Here is a 14,427-nt window from a genome sequence, read left to right as displayed (position 1 = left end):
CCACCAGGAAAGTCTTTATTAGAAAAGGAGAATATAAAAAAGCTTTAATTAGCACCTTTAATCATCTCTAGCAAGGTATTTTTTATAAATTTAAGATTTCAAGAAAATAGTTTACCTGATAGATAATTTCTTTAAAATAGAAGAGGATTTCTTTAAGCATTTAATGAATCCCATTTAGAGATCACTTATTATTAGACTGTGAGGATGTTGCACTTCAAGGCTTGTTTCAGAACTTACTGTGTCAAATGGTGCGGAATTGCTAATGATTATGTGTTTAAGACAGTGTCGATTTTTTTTCACTTTTTTAAATTGGAGTATAATTGCTTTACAGCGTTGTGTTAGTTTCTGTTGTACAACGAAGTGAACCAGCTGTATGTCTACATATATATCCCCTCCCCCCAGAACCTCCGTCCCCCAACCCCCACCCCATCCCAGCCCTCTAGGTCATAACAGAGTGCTGAGTTAAGTTTATTTTTTAGTAAAGATCCTTTAAAAGAAAAAGCCACTGAGACATAAAGGGATGAACTTTAGTAATGGGATGGAAATCTGGGTACAGTCCTGCTGCATGTAGGGGGCAGGGTTAGATGTTAGGGCAGCAGTTTCTCCTGATGGTGCCAGGAGGAAGCCAGACAGCTTAAGTTTTAAATGGGGGCCTTAGGCTTCCCTGGTGGCCCAGATGGTAAAGTGTCTGCCTACAACACGGGAGACCTGGGTTCGATCCCTGGTTCGGGAAGATCCTCTGGAGAAGGAAATGGCAACCCACTATAGTATTTTTGCCTGGGAAATCTCATGGACAGAGGAAGCTGGTGGGCTACAGTCCATGGGGTTGCAAAGAGTTGGACACGACTGAACGACTTCACTTTTACTTTCACTTTTTTGCATTTAAAATAAAAGACAAAATTCGTGTCTTAATATGAACTCTACAAAATCTATGAAAAATAGCAATAGTTTGTCAGTATATGAGGCAAGATCTTGACAAACTCTTTAGCATCTCAGATTATGTTTAGAATTAAAAATCTCGATAAATGTATAAAAACCAACTCTCTATAAAGCTTCATGGATTCCCAGATCTATTCAGTTCTGCTTATTTAGGTAATTTTATTGAATGTTTAAAAACCATATGGAGAATTTGTCAGTGATGCTCATAGTATTTGATCAGTGTGACTAATCCCCCCCAATTTAAGAGGCTGAATGTAGAATATTACTGTGGAGGCTCTATGAAAGGCCTTTATATTTATATTAATGGTTAATCTGAAGCTTACATATTGGAAAAATGAAAACAATGTTTTGAAAACATTGAATATTTTAAAAAGAAATTGCTTCTCATATTTTATGAGAAAATACTGTGCACTTAACCCAAATTACAGTTCTTTTGTGTCTGAAGAAAAATTTAAAATCTTGAGGTTAGATTTTTCAAAGTCTACCAGATGGTCTTTTAAGTTCAACCAAACACTCAGATTCACCAGACATTTTATATCAGTTTTACTTACAAGGATTTAGAGCAGGAAAAATATCTTGCCAGCAGGGCAGTATCAAGTATTTCTCTCCTGGGAGATAATTCTTGCAGCAGTTCATGTATCCACTCAAGAGCTGTTCTGTTTGGCCCCCAAGTGACGGCTCAGGTGCAAGAACACAGATTCACACTGGTGGGTGTGTGACCCTTCCTGGCTTAGAGTCTCAACGCCCCTAGGAGCCAGTATCTTTAAATACTACAGACTCCTTGTGGTTTTTGTGTGTATGTGGGCCATGGGAGAGTAATGGGTAGAAAGACCTTATAGAGATAACATCTTTAGCTGAAATACTTACATTTTACTTGTAACTTGTATTTACAAGGGATGTGCCTATTTTAAGAGTTACCATACTCACACAGAAACTCAGAGATATGGTTTCTCCATGGATATTTATGGTTAATTTATAGTTTCTGGTCCTGTTGCAACTTACAAGTCAAGGGTCATATAATAACCGAAAATATCTTGAGGGAGGAATCAAATTTTTATATACTGTGTGCTGCAAGATGCTTATATTCAAAATTTGTCTGTCAGACCTAAATTTAGGTGTTTGTAAGTGAAACTTCCTGTTTCTCATAGCTTTTTAAAGATCATAATTATAAATAATTAAGTGCAACTATTACCATTCATGATTTCCAGTTAATACACAGTAATAATTTCTAATTATTCATTGGAAGATTTTTCTTACTTTTATGGACTTTAATGTAAAAGTATAGGGTTAGACTGTTTGAAAGAATTTCATTGTAATTTTTAGCAGAGTTAAAAAAAATTGTTACTGACTTAACTATAGCATATCTGTATTTAGAAGTTATTATTTGAAGCTAGAACACTTAAATAACTTTGTTTCTGCTTTTTATTACCTTGAGGGTTAAACTTTTTTAGGAGAAGCTTCCTTGGCTGAATGTGTTTATTTGTAAAGGAAATTGCTGCTATTTTAATATGTTTCTTTTCAATGAATAAGAAATATTGGATTTGGATCAAGTTGGTGCAATTATATGTAATAACAGCATTTTCTTCAGAAACTACGATTCTTTATTTCCTCCCACTCCCTCCTACTTGGCAGTCTTAGTCCTCTCTACCTTGTTTATTATAAACCAACTTTAAATCTGTCTGGGTTTCCTACTTTTCAGGATAAATGGCACTCTTGATTAGAATTTTTTAGTCTAATTCTTTTAATTTTTGTGTGTTATACTCTAGGAATGTGAAATAAATATAGTGTACAGAATCAGAAGAGCCCGAATGTGATAACTAAAATTATCTTCTTTAAATTCTTAGCTGTTACTATTTTCCTCTCATTGCATGAAGTAGCTGTGGAAGCCTGGCCAAGTATCTTACCTCTGCTATGGTCAGTTTCCCAAATGGCAAATAAAGATCATTGTTTATCGGTAATGTTATTCTCTCCAGAGATATGAAATGTATCTAAAAGTGGAAGTCTATTTGAATGGACATTCAAAGTGATGGGAGTCTTTCCAGACTTTAGCTGGCAGCCACAGCCATTGTGCTTTAAAATCTTGTTACAACTCATTTTGTAGTATAAACAATTTGGTCTAGTACTGTGTTTTTCTTCTTAGACTGTATTTCATTATAGTAACTTTTTATAACTATCAGTATTTAACGTTTTATTCTTTAGCCTTCATTGATATAGATTTATTAACCAGAATGTTTTTCCCATTTCTTTTCTGGATTTTCACATTTCTTCTTTGATTCCTAACAAGTCACATAAATAAGCCTTTTCTTCCTACTCTGATCTCCTTCTTTGAATTTCTGGAATATTCATAGTATGTTGGTGACTCCTCTTTCCTTTTCCTTACTCCTTAATTTGATCATACACTGTTTTAATGTAGGGACTTGTTCTGCTTTTGCATATCACATTGAATAATCAGTCAGAAAGCTGAACATATGGTATATGCTTGGTAGATACATAAAAGTCATTGTGGTTTGTGTATGTCAGGGTAAGGGCTGGCTAGAAAGACCTTATAAGGGTTTTTCGTTTAAAACCCCTTTTAAATATGAAAAAAATTGAGACTCATAGATAGGATATTGTTTTCTTTGAAGACATTTATTAGAGATTTTAAATTTCAAAGAGACTTTTTCTTTCAATTTTTAGTCCAACATTTGCAGTTAATTTGTCTTTTTTTCCCCCCTTTGTGGTTTGTAGAAAGAATGTTGGCTTATATATACACTTTTTGCTATGTTATATTTTTAACGATTTCCTTTGTGGCTTAATATTCCACATAATATTTGTAAATATTCATGGAAGTAGGATGGAGCATATATTGTGACTTTCAGAGCCTGTGCAATCTTATTGATATTTTCCTCTATTAATCTGTTTTAGCTCAGGAGTGGAATGTTTGCCTTACATTACTATATTTTTCTGTCAATTTTTGTTGACTATCTAAATATTTTTGACTTATATATTGTAGTTTTATGTATTCAGCTTATGTTTGTGATATTTATTTTATTTTTTGGTTAGTTTAAAACATTTTGCCCATATAAAGTGATCTTTTTTGGTGTATGTGCTTTCACTAAAAGAAAATTTGTTTTGTTTTGTTTGCTTTAAGTTCACTTTGTTATTAATTACTGGCATGCTATTGTCTATGGTTTTTTAACCTGTAACTTTATTTCAGGTGTAATTCTTATAAACAGAATTTGATTGGATTTTTCAAGCCATTCTGAAGGCTGTTGTCTTTTAATCCATTTAAAATTCCTACATTTTTTCATGTGTTTGTTAGCCCTCTGTATGTCTTCTTTGGAGAAATGTCTATTTAGTTCTTTGGCCCATTTTTTGATTGGGTCGTTTATTTTTCTGGAGTTGAGCTGTAGGAGTTGCTTGTATATTTTTGAGATTAGTTGTTTGTCCGTTGCTTCATTTGCTATTATTTTCTCCCATTCTGAAGGCTGTCTTTTCACCTTGCTAATAGTTTCCTTTGATGTGCAGAAGCTTTTAAGGTTAATTAGGTCCCATTTATTTTTGCTTTTATTTCCAATATTCTGGGAGGTGGGTCATAGAGGATCCTGCTGTGATGTATGTCAGAGAGTGTTTTGCCTATGTTCTCCTCTAGGAGTTTTATAGTTTCTGGTCTTACATTTAGATCTTTAATCCATTTTGAGTTTATTTTTGTGTATGGTGTTAGAAAGTGTTCTAGTTTCATTCTTTTACAAGTGGTTGACCAGATTTCTCAGCACCACTTGTTAAAGAGATTGTCTTTAATCCATTGTATATTCTTGCCTCCTTTGTCAAAGATAAGGTGTCCATATGTGCGTGGATTTATCTCTGGGCTTTCTATTTTGTTCCATTGATCAATATTTCTGTCTTTGTGCCAGTACCATACTGTCTTGATAACTGTGGCTTTGTAGTAGAGCCTGAAGTCAGGTAGGTTGATTCCTCCAGTTCCATTCTTCTTTCTCAAGATCGCTTTGGCTATTCAAGGTTTTTTGTATTTCCATACAAATTGTGAAATTATTTGTTCTAGCTCTGTGAAGAATACTGTTGGTAGCTTGATAGGGATTGCGTTGAATCTATAAATTGCTTTGGGTCAACATCACTCATTATCAGAGAAATGCAAATCAAAACCACTATGAGGTACCATTTCACACCAGTCAGAATGGCTGCGATCCAAAAGTCTACAAATAATAAATGCTGGAGAGGGTGTGGAGAAAAGGGAACCCTTTTACACTGTTGGTGGGAATGCAAACTAGTACAGCCACTATGGAGAACAGTGTGGAGATTCCTTAAAAAACTGGAAATAGAACTGCCTTATGATCCAGCATTCCCACTGCTGGGCATACACACTGAGGAAACCAGAAGGGAAAGAAACACGTGTACCCCAATGTTCATCGCAGCACTGTTTATAATAGCCAGGACATGGAAGCAACCTAGATGTCCATCAGCAGATGAATGGATAAGAAAGCTGTGGTACATATACACAATGGAGTATTACTCAGCCATTAAAAAGAATACATTTGAATCAGTTCTAATGAGATGGATGAAACTGGAGCCTATTATACAGAGTGAAGTAAGCCGGAAGGAAAAACATAAATACAGTATACTAACGCATATATATGGAATTTAGAAAGATGGTAACGATAACCCTGTATACGAGACAACAAAAGAGACACTGATGTATAGAACAGTCTTATGGACTCTGTGGGAGAGGGAGAGGGTGGGAAGATTTGGGAGAATGACATTGAAACATGTAAAATATCATGTAAGAAACGAGTTGCCAGTCCAGGTTCGATGCACGATACTGGATGCTTGGGGCTAGTGCACTGGGACGACCCAGAGGGATGGTATGGGGAGGGAGGAGGGAGGAGGGTTCAGGATGGGGAACACATGTATACCTGTGGTGGATTCATTTTGATATTTGGCAAAACTAATACAATTATGTAAAGTTTAAAAATAAAATAAAATTAAAAAAAAATAAAATTCCTACATTTGATGTATTTTGTCATTTTTCATCTGTGATATTCTCTGTTTTCTTTGGTTTCCATTTCTTGTATGTGAGTTGTGGTTTCTTTGCACTTGGATTCTTCCATATATTAGATATTACATACACATACATATCTCTTTATTTTTATCAGCTATAAATTATTATTGTTAAATTATTCTAACAGTTTTTTCAAGAATGTTTTGAAGTTGTTTTCACTTTTTATTTAGACAATATAATGACTTTAATATATTTTTTCTATGTTAAAGATTGTGAATCTTTTTATTTCATGAATTATAGTTTTTTTGACTTATTAATTTTGCTTCATCTCTCAACAGGATGATTTAATGTTCCCCAAAATGGTAGAAGGTGTTATATTGTATGGTAAAAAATTTTCATCACATTTCCCCTCATACTTTATTGATGTTACTCTTTTAATTTTTTAAAAATAACTTTTGTGAAAAAAAAAAAAAAAAAAACCTATGATTTTTGTAAAAAGTATAAAACTGTGTACACTATTTAAGACTCAAACATTATCTGGAATTCCCTGGCATTCCAGTGGTTAGGACTTAGCACTTTCACTGTTGTGGGCCTGGATTTGATCTGGGAACTGAGATCCTGCAAGGCATGCAATGTGACCCGCTCCCCCCCCCAAAAAAAAACCCCAAACAAGCAAACAAACAACAGAAAGAGAGAGATAAAACTTAAGCATTATTGAAAGGTATTGAAAGGTACCAGTAAGAAAACCAAAAATAAAACTAACAGCTGTTCCACCAAAGTTGTTCCAAACTTACCATCGGGAACTAACATTTGTTAGCACCTATTAAACATCATGGAGAAGGCATGGCACCCCACTCCAGTACTCTTGCCTGGAAAATCAAATGGATGGAGGAGCCTGGTGGGCTGCAGTCCATGGGGTCACTGAGGGTCAGACAGAACTGAGTGACTTCACTTTCAGTTTTCACTTTCATGCACTGGAAAAGGAAATGGCAACCCACTCCAGTGTTCTTGCCTGGAGAATCCCAGGGATGTGGGAGCCTGGTGGGCTGCCGTCTATGGGGTCGCACAGAGTTGGACACAACTGAAGCGACTTAGCAGCAGCATATGTATTACTAGATCACTTTGCTATATACCTAGACATTATGTCAACTATACTTCAATAAAAATTAAATAAGATATTTGTCCTCAACATTTGTTGATTATGATTGTAGTGAATTCCTTGCTCAATTTCCCCTCACCCCCTTTTTTAAATGGGGTCATTTCTTGTTATTGTCATACTTTCTACTGTTTTTGGTAAGTTTTGAGGAGTTTTGCTATCTGTCTTTGGCTGGCAATGGCACCCCACTCCAGTACTTTTGCCTGGAAAATCCCATGGACGGAGGAGCCTGGTAGGCTGCAGTCCATGGGGTCGCTCAGAGTCGGACATGACTGAGCAACTTCACTTTCACTTTTCACGTTCATGCATTGGAGAAGGAAATGGCAACCCACTCCAGTGTTCTTGCCTGGAGAATCCCAGGGACAGCAGAGCCTGGTGGGCTGCTGTCTATGGGGTCACACAGAGTCAGACACGACTGAAGTGACTTAGCATTAACAGTAGCAGCATTTTTAAAAAAATCAGTTGATGTTTATAGTTTCTGGGGGGAGAATTATGGAAAACTTGATTTTTGTTCTATTGTAAGTAGCTAATTCTTTGTGTCTGCTTGCTTGAAGAATGTTTTTCGTTTTTTTTTCAGCAAGTGCCACATTTGTCACTATATACTTGTGTTATACCATTTTCTTTGATTTAGTTGGGAATGTGGTGGATTTAATCAGTTTAGACTATTTCTTTGATTGCTGAAGAAAGCTTCCTTCTATTGTGCGTTCTGATTATTCATTCAGTTTTATTTGATATAGTCCATACTTCAGGGAAATGAATGTCTTTTGTTTGACTATTTATTTTCTGTTCCTTATATCAGCTATGTTCTTCCTCATAATTTTTATTTTGTCATTTTTCTTCCTGTTTTCTGGGAGATTGTCTGAATTTTGTGCTGTGTATCAATGCTTCCACAGCACTGGTTTTACTCTTTTTAATGTCTACTATTGAAGATTTTTTAAGTCTGCTGAAGTGCTGTCTTCTTCCCTTCTGACATGCCTCCCACCTCCTGCATCATTGATGTTATAAACCAGTGTAGTGCCTGGCAGGCTACAACTCCCATGATGGACTTGTACTGGGAGGGCTTCCCAGGTGGCTCAATACAAAGAATCCCCCTGTCAGTGCAGGAGATGCAATCCCCTGGAAAAATAGCAACCCATTCCAGTATTCTTGCCTGGGAAATACCATGGACAGGGCAGCCTGGTGGGCTACAGTCTTTGGGGTCTCAAAGAGTTAGACATGACAGAGTAACAAGTATGCACACACTTGTACCAGGTATGTCTTACTTTGAAACATGTTAGTGTTTATTTTGGGGTTCTCTTGCTGAGCATATAATATGCTACTATCAATTTCTATCCCTTACTTGTTTTATAGAAATTGTTACCTCTGTCTAGATGTAGTGTAGAGAGGCCAAGGGCAGTGGCAGAAGTGGGAAAGGTTCTGATGGGATAAAATACCTTGCTTCCATAATGGGTCAAGTTTGAGTAGTAAAAGATGTCAGCCAAGTTTTATGGAACCTGGGTTTCTGAACTAGATTAAGGTAGCTATTGAGCTAAAGGAAGAAGGATAAAACATCCTCCTACCTTTGTTCAGCTGATCTCTATGAAATGAAGCTGGGGTGTGGCATAAGCTAAAGCTGTACTTTTGGCTTTATCTACTTGATAATTAGTTTAAATTTCTTTTAGGTTCTAAATTTACAATTTTCAGGATTGTTTTCTATACTTTCTTCTCCCTTTCTTCATTTTCCCAATGATTTTGTGTCTGTGTGTTTCTTTCAGTTCTTGTATGGCTCTTTAGTTAGCTATTGGAGCAGTTGCTTGAGGACTGTTGCGATATTGAATTGAACATTTCAGAGGAGCCTTAGAGTCATATTATTAAATTGCAGGAAAAAATCTAATTGGAAATTAGATTTGAATAGTACTGAATTTAGGTGGGTTTTTTTTTTTTTTTTTGGAGAAATTGGCTTTTTTTTCAGTTCTGACTACCATTTACTTTTTAAAAATAATTTCTGTTCAATCTAGAGATTGAGCAGTATAGTGAGATTTTTGGGAAAAAATTTTAAAATAAAATGGGATGACCCAGAGGGAGGGTATGGGGAGGGAGGAGGGAGGAGGGTTCAGGATGGGGAACACAGGTATACCTGTGGCGGATTCATTTTGATATTTGGCAAAACTAATACAATATTGTAAAGTTTAAAAATAAAATAAAATTAAAAAAAATAAAATGGGAACCTTTTAAGAAAGATATAGTCCTTGAAAGGTGGCTGAGCTCTTAATTTTACACAGAATATATCACTGTCTTTAGTAATTAGTTATCTCACTGTCCTTTCTGACTGGTTCATATTTGGTTTTATTTCCTGCAGTGTTCATTATAGCTAAATTCTAGATCAACTAAAGGGAATTTGAATACCCTTTTAAAGTTTAACATAGTGGGTTTTGTCATTAATTTGATTGTTTTCCTAACCTTCCATTTTCCTCACTATAAGTCAGAATGTATATTCTTTTGGTGACTGAAAAATTTTTTTATTTGATTAAAACTGGTGTTTTTGTTACTGTAATTAAATTAAGCTTGACTTAGCTCATTTTACTGTGATGAAGCTTACTGATTTTCAGTGTTTTCATTATTATTTTATCCTGGAAAGTCTAGTTCCTTCCTCTGTTTTTTTATTTGCTTGTTTAATTTTTGTTTTGTTTTGTCTTTTCACTTTATTTGAGAAGTAAAAAATATCTTTTCTGTGTTAATAGTGATAAATCAGTGTTAAAGAAACTTGTTGTGACTTGAGTGGCATAAGCTTATCATTTGGTTGCTATCCAGAAATATTAATATTATATAGCATATTATGTTATAAATAGAGCAAGAGAACCCCTATCTGAAAAGAGAAGTTTCAATATGGGACCTGATGGACCTGCCAGCTGTCTTCCCAGGTAGCTCAGTGGTAAAGAATTCATCATACAATGCAGGAGACGCAGGTTTCATCCCTAGGTGGGGAAGATCCCCTGGAGAAGGAAATGGCAACCCACTTCAGTATTCTTGCCTGGGAAGTCCTGTGAACAGAGGAGCCTGGTGGGCTACAGCCCATGGAGTCGCAAAGAGTAGACATGACTTAGTGACTGAGCATGCATGGACCTGCTGTGCTGTGAGTTGCTCAGTCGTGTCCTACTCTTTGCGACTCCGTGGGCTGTAACCCATGAGCCCACCAGCCTCCTCTGTTCATGAGATTTCCCAGGCAAGAATACTGGAGTGGGTTGCCATTTCCTTCTCTAGGGGATCTTCCTCACCCAGGGATGGAACCTGCGTTTCCTGCATTGTAGGGCGAATTCTTTATCACTGAGCTACCTGGGAAGCCCAAGTGTAACACAATTGACTATAACTTAATATAAGGAGATATGGGGGAAAGAAGAGAAGGGAGATCAGAATTTATCATATTTGGTATTTTTTTTCTACTGCTTATGGTTGATACCTCAGTAACCACGATGTGGACAAATTATGTCAATTCTATTGAAGCATTTTGGGGGTAAAGTGAATTGCATTACTTTCGATGGTCATCATTACTTGTATGCATATACAGTATTTCCATTGTGTATGGTCAAGGTCTTTAATGAGGTGATTTCTAGGTTTTATATTGATTGGATTTTATGTCAATTGAATAAGAATTGTGCTTGTGAAGTCCTTATAGTCATGTAGCTAAGCCATGGTTGACCTATGACCTGTCATTTTTTATGTTGCTTTATAACTGTAGTGTTGCTCCTTCGATAAGTATTTTATTCACATTGAAACGACTTGCAGTAATCATATAAGTAAATTAAAAAGTCATATATTTATTGTTATTTATCAGTTGGGGCTATAATCCTAAGAAAAACTTTTCTTATGAAAGTTAGAAATCTTCCATTTGTGGTCTCATGTTTTCATTATCATTTGGTTTTTGTATGTAGTAATGTAAAACACAGCATCTTCCTTTCTCATGAAAAGTTTAATAGGAATTACAGTTGCAGATTATTTGACTTTGGTACATTCCATAGTGTCTGTCTAATTTGCCTTCCAGAGGCTTTAGAAACACTGTACAGCCAAGGTAAGGATTTGCACTCAGAATGCCAGTTAGGTTTATTCTTTTCTGTTTTATAAATTAAATGTTTTAATGGTAGAATTCCTCTTATTATTATGTATTTCCACTGAAAAGTTTTTTGGACTTACTGTCATAGAGGCTGTGAACTTGTCTTAAAAGGAAGCGCTCAAAGAAAATGATCTATGTGGAAGAGCTTTGTGTTTAGTTTCTGATTTCTATCCTATACTGATATGAGAGTTAGTTTCATAGTGGATGAGGGGGCTGGCAGAGGGGTCAGTTGTGCAGTAGAGTGGTAGCAGCAGGAAAGTGTTATGCTTTTCACTCGTTAGGGTAAGTTTTATCTTTCATTAAACGCATAGCTTCGTGACCCTTTGGTCTTGGAGATCATTTGTATCAGTTGGTGACTTTGCTTTCATCTTTCTGGAAAATACATAATTTTATGTTTTCTCTCCTCACTTCACATACTCTTGTTTCAAAGATAAAATGAGGTTTTAAATTTGTTTCTAAATTATTAAAAATTATTTGTATTTCCTAGAGGAATATAGTCCCAGAGGAAAATAAGTTACTTCCTGGGGAATATTAAAGGGAAAGAAAGTGATTTTGGGGGGTATATTAGATTATATGCTGCTGCTAAGAACTTTGGAACTTTTAGGACTTCGTTCTTTTAACTTGTTAACCAGTACATGGTCTGTATTTCTGAACTAGCATTGGAGTGCATATCTAGGATATTGCCAAGATGAAAAACAGTATTTGTAAATATATAAATCTTAACTGTATAAGCTAAAACCGGATGCCTTAAGATTAGAATCACTTGTTATCTGAAAGGAGAATACATCAATGCATATTTATTGCCTGTTGTGTGCTGGCATCATAGCATCATTAGGATCTTAAATTCTAAAGAGAACTACATTAGTAACTCATTTGAAAGTTATAAAATGCTTAATCGTTTACAAGTCTTCACTAACTCCCTACATCTTTAAAATACAGATTGGGAAGAGTGATGTTGCATTATTTCATCTCAAGATACTAGAAATTACAAAAAAAAATGGGGCTGAAAAAATAATATAGTCAAGTAATCATGTTATCATTTAAGTCCTGTATATAATTTTAAGTTGGAACTGGTAAGTGAGTGAAATCTCACCTGCAAAAATAGGACTTTAACTCTCAATTATCTGGCTTTCATGACCCATGGAATCTGTCGCTGAATAGATAGAGTGTTACCACATATTCTACAATTGGTGATCTGTATTCACTGGTTTTCCTGCCTGTAGATAAAGTCTACTACCTTTTGTTCACTGAAATGCAGTTTACTATTTAAAATAGGTGTAAAATAGAAACAGTTACTACCTGCTTTATTGATATACTGCAAAAGAAAGATTCAGGTGTTGATGTAATTTATTTTGAGTGTGTAAGATTTAAAACCGTAAAGAAAACTGTACTAATTAAATGTTAAAGTGTTTTGCTTTAATTAAGTAGAAGATGACAGGTGCCGTTATTGAATACTAATTCATTAATGGAGCACCTATGTTCTAATTAGAACTTATGTTTAAATCTTGATAAGCCTTGGCTATGTGGAAACTTTGCTTAGTGCAGAAAGAAAGATTTATTGTACAGTTTTCCCCTTGTAGTTTATCAAAAAGTCATCTTAAATTTTCAAATGTTTTTATTTTTTATTTTATTTTTTAAATTTTTTTTTAAACTTTACATAATTGTATTAGTTTTGCCAAATATCAAAATGAATCCACCACAGGTATACATGTGTTCCCCATCCTGAACCGTCCTCCCTCCTCCCTCCCCATACCATCCCTCTGGGTCATCCCAGTGCACTAGCCCCAAGCATCCAGTATCGTGCATCGAACCTGGACTGGCAACTCATTTCTTACATGATATTTTACATGTTTCAATGTCATTCTCCCAAATCTCCCCACCCTCTCCCTCTCCCACAGAGTCCATAAGACTGTTCTATACATCAGTGTCTCTTTTGCTGTCTCGTACACCGGGTTTTTAGAGTGAGAATATTTTAATATTTGTAGAAAGTATATATGATGTATTATAAGATGTTTTAGAGCATACGTTGATTGTCCAATTGTTAATGTGTTCTTTTACCGTAACACTGTTCCAATAGTCTATATGACAATAATAGCTGATATTTATTTCACTTTGGAGGAGGAAATGGCAAACCACTCCAGTATTCTTGCCTGGAGAATTCCATGGACCAAGAAGCCTGGTGGGTTACAGTCCATGGGGTCACAAAGAGTCGGACACGACGGAGTGAGTAACTTGCACTTGCATTTCACTCACCGTGCACCAGGCGGTGTTCTAAATGTCTTATACATAGTAATTTATTTAATTCTTCTAAGGATTGTCATTGTTACTAATATTATTACTATTTCTATTTTATAAGTGATAAAACTGAAGCACGAAAGATCAATCTATGCCGAGTTCATAATCAAACATATAAACCACTAATTATAGCATGTTTGGGTTAATGCAGCTAAGTCACTTCAGTCGTGTCTGACTCTGTGTGACCCCATAGATGGCAGCCCACCAGGCTCCTCTGTTGCTGGGATTCTCCAGGCAAGGATACTGGAGTGGGTTGCCATTTCCTTCTCCAATATGGGTTAATGTTCTAACATTAATAGAAAAGCAGAAAGTGCTAGGGTCCTTTAGAGTATGTAGTCTATCATGCTACTAGAAGTCCCAACTCTTTTTGTTTCTACTAAAATCTCTCATGCCTTTCTTTTCTCCAAAACAATTGTTTCCCTTTCAGATTACTGCTATCCAGTATTCAATGTACTGAAAGTATATTGTTTGAAATTAAAATGGTAAACATTTGAAAAACCAGAAGGTAGAAGCCTAAAATAAAAGTGATTACTTTTGAACTGTGGGACTGAGGGGTGGAAGAATCGGGATATGTTTTTTAAACAGCTTTTAGAAAGCCTCAGGTATTCTAAAAATCAACTTCAGTTCTTTGGAAAAATAATGTTGCTCCCAAGGCTCTTTCATTTAAACCAGAATAGTTTGGATATAAACATAATATTTTTGAATGAATAAAAAATGAAAGGTAAATTATTAAGTGTTTTAATTAAGAAGAACAGTATTGTAGAAAATTGGCCTTTTTTTCTTTTTATTTAAAAGTTATGGTTTGTAAATTAGAAATTACTAGCTTTCAATGGTCAAGATACCATGAAAAAAATTCTACCTTCTATTTCTCATTTATATTTATTTCCAACAGCAAATTTCTCTCCTCTTTGTATCCCATCTTGTTACTTTCATATTTCAAATAAGTGGATACCG

General features: G+C 35.4%; 1 protein-coding gene across 4 annotated transcripts in view; it reads left to right on the top strand.

Moving 5' to 3' along the window:
* Positions 1-14,427, top strand: part of BBS9 (Bardet-Biedl syndrome 9) — a 478,678-nt gene that overhangs the window by 144,525 nt on the left and 319,726 nt on the right. The gene's annotated exons all lie outside the window — the stretch shown is intronic.

This window comes from Bos indicus, chromosome 4 (genome assembly GCF_029378745.1).
Source record: "Bos indicus isolate NIAB-ARS_2022 breed Sahiwal x Tharparkar chromosome 4, NIAB-ARS_B.indTharparkar_mat_pri_1.0, whole genome shotgun sequence".
Taxonomy (NCBI): domain Eukaryota; kingdom Metazoa; phylum Chordata; class Mammalia; order Artiodactyla; family Bovidae; genus Bos; species Bos indicus.
Note: the sequence above shows the minus strand (reverse complement) of the source record. Positions and strands in the feature narration are given on the sequence as shown.